Source organism: Phyllostomus hastatus, unplaced genomic scaffold (genome assembly GCF_019186645.2).
Source record: "Phyllostomus hastatus isolate PE091 unplaced genomic scaffold, TTU_PhHast_1.1 phas_contig_40, whole genome shotgun sequence".
Taxonomy (NCBI): Eukaryota; Metazoa; Chordata; class Mammalia; order Chiroptera; family Phyllostomidae; genus Phyllostomus; species Phyllostomus hastatus.
The window spans coordinates 10486144-10499243 of NW_025333872.1; the positions used below are offsets into that span (position 1 = coordinate 10486144).

Sequence of the window (13100 nt, forward strand, 5' to 3'; positions counted from 1 at the left end):
TAAACAGAAATGTATTAATAAACTACCATTTGCCAAGTACTTCCTGTAGTTTGAGGACACAGGAATCATTAAGAAACTAGTATTCTTCAAAGACACTTTTGTACCCTGGTTGGTGTGGCTCAGTGGATTGAGTGCTGGCCTGAGAACCAAGGGGACACAGGCTGGGCACAGTCAGGGCACATGCCTGGGTTGTAGGCCAGGTCCCCAGTGCAGGGTGCGTGAGAGGCAACCACACATTGTTTCTCTCCCTTTCTTTCTCCTTCCCTTCCCCTCTCTCTAAAAATAAATAAATAAACTCTTTAAAAAAAAGACACTTTTGCACAGTCTTGGGATGTGGGCTGCTGCAGACAGGAGGCATGTGGCCTTGGGCAAGGCAGCTCTCTTTGGCCAAGGCAAACATCGCAAAGGGCTAACAGCTGAGTGTATCTGCACACAGCTCTCCCAGCAGGTGGGGGGATAAGCCCTTCAGAACAGAAGGGGGATCTGGGCAGCACATCACAACACACACTAGTCTTTCCATTACACCATGAGGACCCACTACTCTACATTCCCGAAGAATCTACTCTAGGATTCTGGGGATGCTTGTGAGGGCTCAGGAGATTCCCTTGAAGAAAACTTGGAAAAGGGAGGTTAGCCTTGGGTTAACCAGGTTAGTGCTGGTTTCAGAGTCACATCTGACTCATGATTTTCTCCCTTTTCAGTCATCATAGATTCTCCTTTTTCCTGGCTAGCATTCCTGGAGTCTTGGTGACTTATCAGCAGCATTACCCATATCTTCATCCCTGGGGAATCTCACCCTGGTCACCATGCCTTTATCAGGCTATGGCTGCTACACTCTTTTTTCATTAGACAAGGGAGTAACAAGAGGCACCCAAGTGAATTACTTGGGTCACAAACATAGTTTTTTTCTGCCTCTGTTGTGTAACAGAAGTACTCCTGCTAGGATTGTGACTTGAGTTCACATATTCAGTCACCTTATCCTTGAGTCAAAGTCAGGTTTTTGCCTCATCCACCAGCCACATGGATTAGGGATCCATGGCCTAAGGCATGAATTGACAGGGAGGATCTGTTGCAACAGTGACAATGGAATGGAACTCTGGCCTCCTTGCTCAGATACCTTGCTTTTGTCCTCTGGCCCTGCTCATGCTCAGTCCTTCATGTGCTACTTCCATCTCGCAGTGGGTTCTTGCTGGGCCTGTCCAACCTTATGTCTTGGTAGGTCTGACAGAATTCTGTACAAGAGGGACAGCTTTGACTCCACGATCATTTATTATCCTATAATCAGTCACTCCATCTCTACCATGGTTCAGTAGCATGCCAGAAGCTATTTTTCAGAAGGTGTATTATTATTTGTTAGGGTTGGCATGGTCTTGATAGGAGAACTCAAGAATTAAAAATTTTAGCTTCAGTCATAGTTTATAAGCTTAAGTGATTAATAGATGTGGAAAGCTGTATTCCAGCAACTAGAAGGCATGACCACATGACTCCAGGAGGTCAACAAGCAATTCAACCTTGTGCCCCAGAGGAATGCAAGCATTGGAGATGGTATGTGAACCACTGTGTTCTAGGGAGGGAATGTCCATGACACATATAAAGAATTGTTGATCAGCAAATAAAGTAGTAGGAAAATTGCTACCAGACTGCAACTCTTACTCAACTAAACCTTCTTCCAAACTCCTTACATACCTTTTCTTTTCCTCATGAAAATGTTGGCTTGAGATGAGATGTTAAGATGGTTTCTGAGGGTACATAACCTGCCATCTTCTCAGATCACTGGCATCTGAATAAAGTGTTCATACAAATTCAATCCTTGTCTCTACTTATTGGTTCTGGTAGTGACAGACAGCATGAACACCAATTTTTTCCAGTTTCATTCTTGCTCCAGAATCTTAGGCTCCATGTTGTGATTCTTCTTTGGTGCTTAGCACTGCTATCTTGTGCCAGGTGCTGTTTGATGGTTGGTGGAGGTCTTCATTCCCAGCTGAAAAGCAAGGATCCAACTACAAAATCTCATCTTAGAATCTAGTTTCTCAACTACTCCTGGTACCACCTGTCATGGCTGAGTTCCCAGGAAGTTGACTCTGAAACAGTGTAGCATGCAGGAAATGTATTACAGGTTCCTCTTGAAAGTAATACCTATGGAAGAAAAGAGAAGGAAGCAAGATTGCACAGTGAAAGAAGCTGAGCTAAAGGAAACCTCAACAAAGCTTCAGTTGACTCCTTGCACAGTTATGAGTCTGGGATAACCTATAGAGTTGTGCAGAGTTGGGAAAAAGGGCCAGGCATTTTCATCTCCACATTAACTAGTTATTGGATGCAGGCTGACTCAGGAAGGGATCTTCAGTTTGAGTAAGGTGACCCTTATTAAATAATATTGAAAAGAATTGACAGCTGAAGGTTCTGACAGCTGGTGGAACAGAGTCCTTCATTGTTACAAGGTGACACATTACAGCATCCACTGCAGATGCTCTTTTCATTGTATTAGGAGGTGGGATAACTAACACAGACTAAAAAGCTTGAGAGGACCAGGTCTAGACAGCTCACACTGGATGGCTATGTTCTCAGAAAAGCGCTGTTTTGTTCAGAAAAATTGTGTGGACTAAATCGAAGATAATTTACTGAGTTAAGGAGACTCTGAAGTGAGCTGTATTAAAGACAGTGCATGGAGATTCAAGACACAAAGACTTTGGCCTTTTCTTCCTCAGCTATTGAGTGACTGGGAAATCACTTTACTTCTTTGTCCCTCAGTTTCCTCATCTGAATATGAAAGAGGTGCCTACAGGACCGCATAGGGGAAAATGTATGAATAGATGACCTTTAGTATGGCAATGACTTTTTAGGTATAACACCAAAATCATGATCTGTGAAAGAAATCATTGATAAGCTGGAGTTCCTTAAAATTAAAAACTTCTGCACTGTGAATAACAATGTCAAGAGAATGAGAAGACAAGTCCTAGACTGGGAGAAATTGTTTGCAAAAGACATATCTGATAAAGGACCATTATCCAAAGTATACAAAAGTACCTTAAAACTCTACAATAAGAAAGCAAACAATCTGATTTAAAAATGGGCCAAAGATCTTAACAGTCACCTTACCAAAGAAGATACACAGATGGTAAATAAGCACATGAAAAGATGCTCCACATCAAAGGTCACCAAGAAAAAAATGCAAATCAAAACAATAGTGAGATAACACTGCACATCTATTAGAATGGTTTCAATTCAGGATTCTGACATCAAATACTGATTTGGAGGATGTGGAGCAACAGGAACTCTCCTTCATTGTTGGCAGGAATGCAAAATGGTATAGCCACTTTGAAAAACAAAAAACTAAACATACTTGTACTGTGTGATCCAGCAATCATGCTCCTTGGTAATTACCAAAACGAGACCATGTAAGAACAGGGATTACTTATGAATACAGGAAGAGATAGTTGCAGGAGGAGCCGTGAGAGTGAGGGGTCCAGAGCAGGAGTAGTAGTACAAGGACCCGAAATGAGGCTGGAGAGGCAGACAGAAGGTGAATCATGCAGGGTCTCCAAGGCCATGTCAAGGACTTTAGACTTTTGCTCAAGAGCAATGGAAAGACAGGGAATGGCTTTAGGCAGAGTGAGAGGTGATTACAGCTACATGGGAAATCTAAAGTATTTCAGGAACTTTGTGATTACAATAATAAATCAGCACTGCAACAGATTATCAACAGAGCTTGGAAGAGCACTCTCCAGAGTAAATTCAGTTGACTGTTAAGGAAGATAAATAACTTCACATGGGAAAGTTGCAGAAGAGAGCTCCAGGGGCTTGCAAATTAGGTCAGAGTTGGGGGGTTGGACAAAGCAGAGACCTCAGGCTCTTGTCCCTGAGATAAGAGCCTTGGAAGCAGGAAATGAGAGGTAGGCATTCTGTTCCTTTTGTCACAACCTAAAAGTCTATTTTGAAGGGATATAGGAGCATTTTCCTGTTGCATCTTAGACTTACTATTGATAATTCACAATATTTCAAAAAGGGAAGAATGATTAGGACAGCCAGGAGAACTGCTCCCCACATCAGTGGAGGATTATTTCCCTGGTGTATCACCTGTTCCTAATAGGTGGGCACCTTGTTAGGACAGAAATGGGCAGAGACGGTCTTAGTTTGCAACAAACTCTCAAGGGTCTTTTTTCTTTTCCTATCCAGTCTCTGTCTCAGACTAAACTCTGTGTGACTCCTTTGGTTTTATTTCACAATTTCTGCTACTTAAGGACAAATAGTATCAATGTTGGATTGGGAAAGCTTGTAAAATTCATTGCAGCAGTGGTCAATGGTGATAATTTCTGAGTATAATCCCAATTGTACTTAATGATAACATTAATGTCTATTAAGTACATACTATTTTAAGTACCATACCACCTTAAATTTTTATGCATGTAATTTCTAGAAAAGTATTAATGCACATGTTTCTTTTAAAGATTTTATTTATTTATTTATTTTTAGAGAGAGGGACAAGGGAGGGAGAAGGGGAGGGAGAAAAACATCAGTGTACAAGAGAAACATCCATCAGTTGCCTCTCACACACCCCAAACCTGGGACCTGGCCTGCAACACAGGCATGTGCCTGGCCCAAGAATTGAACCAGTGGCCTTTCAGTTTTCAGGAGGATGCCCAACCACTGAGCCATACCAGTGAGGAAACATACAAATATTTTTTTATTTTAAATGTTTTTAATGAGTGATTGAACAATAACAGGTAGTCATCATTAGTTAACTAGAAACTGCCAATTGAACTTATGCAAATAGATCAATGAGGGAATGAGTACAAGGGAGTCTTACGAAGTTTAAAAAAGAAAATGTGTACATTTATCAGAAAATAAGTCTGGCTGAAGAAGAAATGAGCAATAATCCTCTAATTACCAATATTGAGAAATCTCTAAGTTGGCTTGAAACCCTGCAAAACTCCAGTAAACCTGGCTTTAGCCAGTTACTACCTGATTTGATGGGATTATGAAAGAGAAGTCAAATCAGCACAGACACCCAAGGACGCTTAGATCTCATGTAAAGGAACTGAGGATCATTTTGATTGCATTTAATGGGAACCACCAATTAAGAAGCCTTTTACTGAGTATGAGCAGAGCTAGAAATTCTAAATAAACCATGGAAACTAATGTATAGGAGAGGATGTGTGTGTGTTTGTGTACAGCTGTTGGAAAGTAAAAATTCCATATCTAGTAGCATTTCAACATAAGTATTTAACTGTAATGTTTTATTTGGTATTGCATTTGGTATCTCATAACTGCCCCTTCTCAACTCCTTTTTCCCCTCCCCATTTATTAAACCCAGGGCTAGAACTTAAAGGAGAAAAAGCTGAGAATCTTTTGAATGGTAAAGAGATCAAAACATATGATAATCACCAACATTCAGGATATTGGTTGTTCTCTCAACCCAGGTCCCTGAGTAAAGACTTTCCCTTGGCCCACAGTTGAATGAGAAACAGGCCTTTGTACCCTGGCCAAGTGCTTGATGGGTTGGAGCATCATCATGATATGCCAGGATTGTGGGTTTGATCCCTGGTTAGGGCACATATAAGAAGAAACCAATGAATGCAGAAGCAAGTAGAACACAAATTGATGTCTCTGTCTCTCTCTCTCAAAAAAAAAATAAATAAATAAATAAAATAATATTTTAAAAAAGAAACAGACCTTCCCTGGCTGGTGTAGCTCAGTGGATTGAGCACAGGCCTGTGAATCCAAGGGTCGTGGTTCGATTCCCAGTCAGAAAACATGCCTGGGTTGTGGGCCAGGTCCCAGCAGGGGACACACAAGAGGCAACCACACATTGATGTTTCTCTCCCTCTCTCCTTCCCTTCCCCTCTAAAGATAAATAAATAAAATCTTTTTTTTAAAAAAGAGAAAGAAACAGACCTTTGTAACTGTAACTTACTGAGAGTTTAGAGTTGCTTGTTATTGCAGAATAAATCTAGAGCATAGGTCTAGCTCCCACTAGGAGCTCAACAAAATTTTATTTTGTTTTCCTGAATTGTGCCACAGAACTGAAGCATTTGTAATTTTTAGTTCATGAAACAGTATCAATAGTCATCCATGCGTGTCCCTCTTACATTTTATTTATTCTCTTGAATTTGATTATTTTTATAATGAACATCCATAAACATACGACCCCGGCCAAGAAAGAAAATATTGTCAACAACCTCTTCTAAATATGCTCATTTTTTACTGCATTCTCCTGCTTCCCTGCACTGGGATAACCTTTATCTTGAATTTCTTGTTTCTCATTTCCTTGCATTAAAAAAAATTAATCTGTTTTATCATATGTCTGTAGGCCTAGGCAATATATTGTTTTGGCTTTTGAACTTTATAAAAAAATCTATGTATATATCTCCTGGAACTTGCATTGTTTTTCAATCTAATTCATCCATATTCCTATTCATAGCAGTAATCCTTTAATTTTTTCTGCCATATAATATTGCATTGCATGAGTATTCCAATATTTTATTCAATCTTCTATCAACAGGCATTTGAGTTATCTCATTTTTTTACTATTATGATGTGCTGCTATAATGTTCTTGTACATGTCTAGCAGCAAACATCTGCAAGAATGATGAGAAAAATAAAAATGAGGACACAATAAGATACCTTTAGGTTTAAAGTTATTTGAAATGACAAAAATTGAAAAGTCTATCAAGATCACGTGTTGGAGTGATGAGCATCAGTAGGATCTTGTATACCTTTCTGATGGAGTACAAATACAAACAACATTTGAAATAACTTGGCATTATTCTTAAAGCTGAATATTGGCATAACCTGCAACAAATCTCAATAAATGTTAAATGAGTACATGAATAAGTACAACCTCACAGAATGAGTTAAGATATTTTCTCCCGCTTTCTGTTTTTGCCCCTTACAAGTCCCCTGGTGATTTCTCCATTCCTGTGGATTTCAGTCCCTGGCCCACCCTGTTCCTGTCTGTGTCATGCCCTGACATCTTTCAGGTTACCTTCGCTGCCCAAGTGGATGAGGCATTCTATGTGTAGTCTTCTGTTTACATGATATCAGTATGAGGACTAAATAAGCTAATAAATCCAAAGGGCTTAGAACAGTGTGAGTGCTATATAAATTTTATTATTATTGTATTTCTTTCAGTGCTCTTATAGAAAAATAGCACTATGGTCTAGTACATAATTCAAGTGTTCTTGGCTCCCTGGCTAAATATATTTGTACACTCATTTCCATTTCATTTTGGGACCCAAATATTTGTTTTTTTAAAATATTTTTCCCAATTTCCCCCTGGGAGGTGCCCATAGTGAACAACCAAACTTCAGATGAGTTCCAGGTGTGCCAAAATCATCTGTTACTCAAGAGTCACACTTCCCCTTCCATCCCTTTGAAAGGATGGTTCCACTCTGACATTGCCTGCTCATGGTTATTACACCTAATGAGGACTTTTACTTCACTGCCCCTGGAACCATGCCTTTCCTTACAGTTCTGACTTGTCTAGGGTATGAGTCATTTTTACTTCTTCCCCTTCAATCACACTGCCACCTTGGAACTTACCAACCAGTGCTCAAAATAGCTGATGCTGATCTTATTCTTTTTCTTCTCAAACTATTCAAAATTTCTCGACCACCTTGTAGACCTGTACCAGTCATCAAAGTCAGGTTCCTCTATTGAATTTATTATTGATTCCCTTTCAATAGCTTTATGAAAACTGCTAGAATTTCTCTCCTATATCATGACAAAACATGCATTCAGCCTTGCTATTTGGAGATTTAAAGTGTGTGCAACTTGCTCCGTAGTTCACCAAGTAGAGTTCCCTCTAAGCCAGGAAGGACTTGAAGAGCACAGCTGTAGATTTAGATGAAGCAGTTACCATATTGATCATGTGATCCATCAGGTACAGTCTTTCATTTTCATATCCATCAGGCAGAGATCATCTAAACAAGTCAACTTGCACAGTCCATGAGGGAATTATGTCCTGGGCATCCCAGATATATAGTTTACAGCTCTGGGAAAGGGCTTGTCAGGAGAAAGTTGCTCAGTGGAACTACAGCATGAACAGGTATGGGTCAAAAAGAGAAGAAGAAAAAGAGGTGGGTGACCAAGAAGAGTGGGAGACCAGAATTAGATAACAAGGGCTAAAGAGAGCTCACACACTAGATCATGTGTGCCTTAGAATCATTGAACTTCAGAGCCAAAAGTGACCTTAGACCTGTCCAGTTTAACTAGCTCATTTTACAGGTAGGAAAACTGAGATCATAGAGGGGAATGAACTTGTCCAAGGTCATAGAGCTGTCAGTTGGACAGAAAAGTCTTTCTACACAAAGGTGCTTTTTTTTTTACTTTATTTATTATAAAGGGGCAGAGGGGATTGATGCAAAGGAGATCCCTAAATGATTAAAAATAGAAGGTAAGGAAACACTTTTTGTTCATGTCAAGAAGTTTATCCTAACGTGAAAAAATGCTTCCTGTGCTGAAGGTTAAAAATAATGTAAAAAATACTACAATGAGATCAATGAAAGAAAATTAACCAAGGATTATTATTGTTCCCTGGTCAAAATATGTTTTACCTATTTAGTTACTGGATCCCATCAAATTGTCCAGGATGAGATGTCTAACATCTCCTTTTACAATATGAGAAATTTGGCAATTTGGGGGGTTGTTGTTCTTAGCAGAATACCATTTTAACATTATGTTTCTCAAGATTCTCAGATACCTTCTTCACTCTCCAGTTTTCAAAGCAACTATGTATAATGATCTAGAAGACAGAACAGATTCCCACAGGAAAAAAAATCCTTTATATATTTCTCTCATGTTAATAACACAAACCTAGGAGCATTCTGGGAAGATAGTAAAGTAGGAAGCACCAGTAATCTGTCTTCCCACCTGGACAACAAATGCACTGCCAAAAGTTATCTAATGTAACCGCTTTAGGTAGAGGCTTGGGCAAGTAAATTGTGGTTAATTTCAGTCAATTTCAGCTCTTAGCACAGTAGCAGCCAACCATCTCCCACCCCAGTCCCATGGCCAGCAAATGTACATATGTTCCTAGAGCAGCTTGCACATACCTTGTGGGAGCAAGGTAGGCAGAAAGAACCCAGTCCTCCAAATATTGGGGATCTGTGTTCTCATCACTAATTACTGCTTCTGGTCACAGAGATGTAAACAAAGAGGTAGGTAACAATTATTGCTACATTTCCCTCCATTGTCACCTTCTCCTCCACTGAAGTGACTTCCAGGGAATTTAAGGAGCCAATGCCCTTTCTTTTCTTCCTCTTCATTTTTCATGTTTCCCCATTTTGGGAAGGAGACATTAAAGACAAGGACATTCCAAAGTAACTGCATATACAGGAAAAATTATAAAGTGACCGACCACACATGCTCAAGGAAAGGCATAGGCTCAGAAAAAATCTCAGAAGACCCTAAGTTTGTACCTCAGGCTAATCCTTGGCACAGAGACAGCTTACAGTGATCAAAAGCAAGCAAACAAACAAATAAACCAATAAACAATAACAACAAGCATAAAATCCTGGAGAACTGGAAGAATCCAATATCCAGAGTTACCACATTATGAGACTCAAATGTGCAGTGTTCAACAAATATATCAGAAGGCATACAGAGAAACAGGAAAGTATGGCCCAATTTGAGGAAAAAGCTGAGTCAACAGAAACTGCCCCTGAAAAAGACCTGATGACAGGTCTACTAGACAAGGACTTTGAAACAACTGTCTAAAAGATGCTTCAAGAACTAAAGGAAGATGTGGAGAAAGTCAAGAAGATAATATATGGAAAAAATGGAAATATCAATAAAGATAGAAAATCTAAAAAAAGAAAGAAATTTTAGAACTGAAAAAGTATAATAACTAAAATAAATAAATTTACTAAGAGGATTCAAAGGAAAATTTGAAAAGACAGAGGATCAGTAAATTTAAAGATAGGACAATGGAAATTATTGAGTCTGAGGAATGGAAATGAAAAAGAGTAAAGGAAAGTGAGCAAGACTAAAGGACCTGGAAACACCACCAAAGAGACCAGCGTGTGCATTGTGGGAGTCCCAGAAGGAAAAGACAGAGAGGAAAGGGAAGAGAGAATATTTGAAGAAATGACAGCTACTAAACTCCCAAATTTGATAGAAGGCATGAATATAAACATCCAAAAGGCCCAACCAAGTCCAAGTATGAACTCAAACAGATCCATACTGAGAGACACATTAGGAGAATTAGCTGATTACTAACTGCAGTAAGCTTTTAATATCCTACATAATATTTTGTTCCCTAAGGGAATTCCAATAGATTGTTGAGGAAAGTGATTACGATGTTATCGATTTTAAGGAAATTGGGTCAGGAAGGTCTAGGCCCTCCAAAATGGTATTTCCTCTAACATCAGTAGGTGTCTTTGATCACAAACAATATAACTTGACCCTGAAGAACGTAAGTTTTTTTTTAAAGTTTAGCATTATAACCTAGATAGGTCACAGGATAAAAAATAATGTTGTATACTCAGAAGGATGGGAAGGAAAGCAGTTCTGGGAACCTTGGTAACCAGCACTAATGGACAGGCTGTTCAGGGGACTACCATTGGGATGACATTGTACCATGGGCATCATTAGTATCAAACAGACCACATTGAATAGGGATGGAAAAATCCCCTCCCCTGCAAAAGAGGAGCTCTTTCAAAAAGAAAGGAAAGAATCCTGAGTATGCTAGTGCACAACGTGTGTGTGTGCACATGTGTGTTGCAAATGGGGAGACAAAAGATCTGTTGACAAACCATCTACATTGCAAGCCATGAGAAATTACAGGAGCAGTATTTGCATCTAAATAAAGCCAGCAAGGGACTGTTGAAAGGCATCATTTTCTAGGCTCTACTAGCCAATGCCTTGCACCAACCACTGAAAAAACTGCAAATTGGGAAGTTTTGTCACTGGACAGTGTTGAACTTCCTGGAGAAAGGGAGATAGGGTTACATAAAGTTGCAATATGCTTAGAATACTGACCATAATATGCTTGAAACTGTCCTGCAAGGAAGCCCATGAGCTCTTGTAAGTTTCTCAAGATCTGGTACCGACAGGCACAATTTGGCCAAGCCCTGTTCTTGAGCTATAAGTGTCATCTCAGCACAGACTCACCAGCTCAGTCAGCTCTGATGATCCTTTCCAGAGAGATGCCTTTGACTCATCGTCATGCCTTGGGGAGTTCATCCACTATAGGTGCACATTCTCTCTGTGGGAAGGAAGGCCTTGCCAGAATATTCACATTACTTAAATTCTTAGTCAGCCCTGGAGAGAAGGGTTTATGTTACAAAGGGTAATGAAATTTAGCCTGAGGGCCTAGAATGAGACAGATACTGTTTTCACTGGCCAGCTTCTTCAGCTCTGTGCAATCAGCACTTTCCTCATTTCCTCTATGTAACTGCTTAAAGCCAAACTCTGAGTCCCTGTCTTCTAAGGTCAGTCAAGATAGAAGAAGACCGGGGGAGTTTGGGGTATATTATCTGGGTTTCTATGTCACAATAACCATGACTGCTATTTCTGACTCCATTCAACAGTATTTCTCCAAATGACACAACTATATCTATTTATTCAGGACTGGTTATATAATTTGTGGGGGCCTGTGCAAAATGAAAAGGTGGGGCCCTATGTTTAAAACTTAATGCGAATTTTAAGACTGCAACAGCATTGAATAAACTACGTGCAGACCTTCCTGAGTGCAAGGCCCTCGGGCACAGGTTGCAGGCCCATGAAGCTGACCCCATGTCTGTTTCTTCCAGCCCACTTGTCATTATACTGCCCGTGTTTAAACTACCTGTTGGTGTCCCTTTCTTCCTGGTCTTTCTCTGGCCTGTCTCTGTTCACAACTACATATGCACAGTCTTGTACCACTTAACAATGAGAATGCCGTCTGAGAAATGCATCATTAGGTGGCTTTGTCATTGTGCAAACATCATAGAGTGCACCTACACAAACATACATGGCATATAGCCTACTGCACACCTTGGCTATGTGGTGTAACCTGTTGCTCCTGGGCTATAAGCCTGGGCAGCAAAGCTAAATCAAACACAAGAGAAAATGATGTGTTCAAAAGATGCAGTAATTACAGTATTATTGACTATATTTCCTATACTGAACTTTACCTCCCTATGACTATCTTGTAAGTACCAATTTGTATTTCTTAATCCCTTCACCTTTTCTACACATCCCCCCAACTCCCCTCCCATCTAGCAACTGTCAGTTTGTTCTCTGTGTCTATGAGTCTTTTCTGTTCCATTTGTTCATTTATTTTGCTGCTTACATGCTAGGTGGGCACTTCAAATATCAAAGGGGATCAATTTGTAAATCATAATTGTCTAACCACTATACTGTACACCTGAAACTAATATAAAGTAATATTCAAAGTCAACTGTAATTTTTAAAAACTATTTTTTTAAGATGCAGTAAGAAAGGAATGCATGAGGCTGTAGCCTGCATAGCACAGCACACTGTTTTACACCAAACTGTGGGGCTTTTTATTAGTAAAAAGACTACACTTTAAAATAAATATAAATAGTAGAGAAAGGTAAGATGGTGACATAGGCAGACATGGCTCACCTCTTTGCACAACAACATCAAAATTACAAATAAAATATAGAATAACCATCTACATGAAGATGAAATCAGAACCATCAGAAACAGTGTTGAATGGAAGTCTGACAACGATGGAATTAAAGAAACCACATCAACCCAGACTGGTATGGGCATGATACCTTACACATGAGTGGTGGATAAAAATTCGGCAAGGATATCTTGGGAGAGAACACTACTAGACCCATACCAGGACCCCTAAGCCAGGGTTCCAGTGCCAGAAAGATAAGTCCCTACAACTTCCAGCTGCAAAAACTAGTGGGAATTGAGTTGGTGGAAGAAACTTCTGGAGTTCCAAGCACTTCCTATTAAACAACTCACACATGGACTCACCTACTCAGACTCACTCCCTCTGAGCTCCAGCACTGGGGTAGCAGCTTGAAATGCACCAGAGGCATACAAGGAGGAACTGAAGTGTCTGGCATCAAGGCGAGCAGAAGCCATTGTCCCTTTCCTAAACACTACACCCACAGAGTTATCAAGCTGGTGCCACATCTGAG

At 39.9% G+C, this 13100-nt stretch overlaps 1 long non-coding RNA gene across 1 annotated transcript; it reads right to left on the reverse strand.

Moving 5' to 3' along the window:
* Window positions 1–261: 261 nt before the first annotated feature.
* Window positions 262–13099, reverse strand: LOC123821301. The gene is made up of 3 exons (XR_006786104.1): window positions 12934–13099; window positions 11110–11203; window positions 262–2136 (listed from the first exon to the last, which is right to left on the reverse strand). It is a non-coding gene; the product is annotated as an uncharacterized LOC123821301 (long non-coding RNA).
* Between the last annotated feature and the right edge of the window lies 1 nt (window position 13100).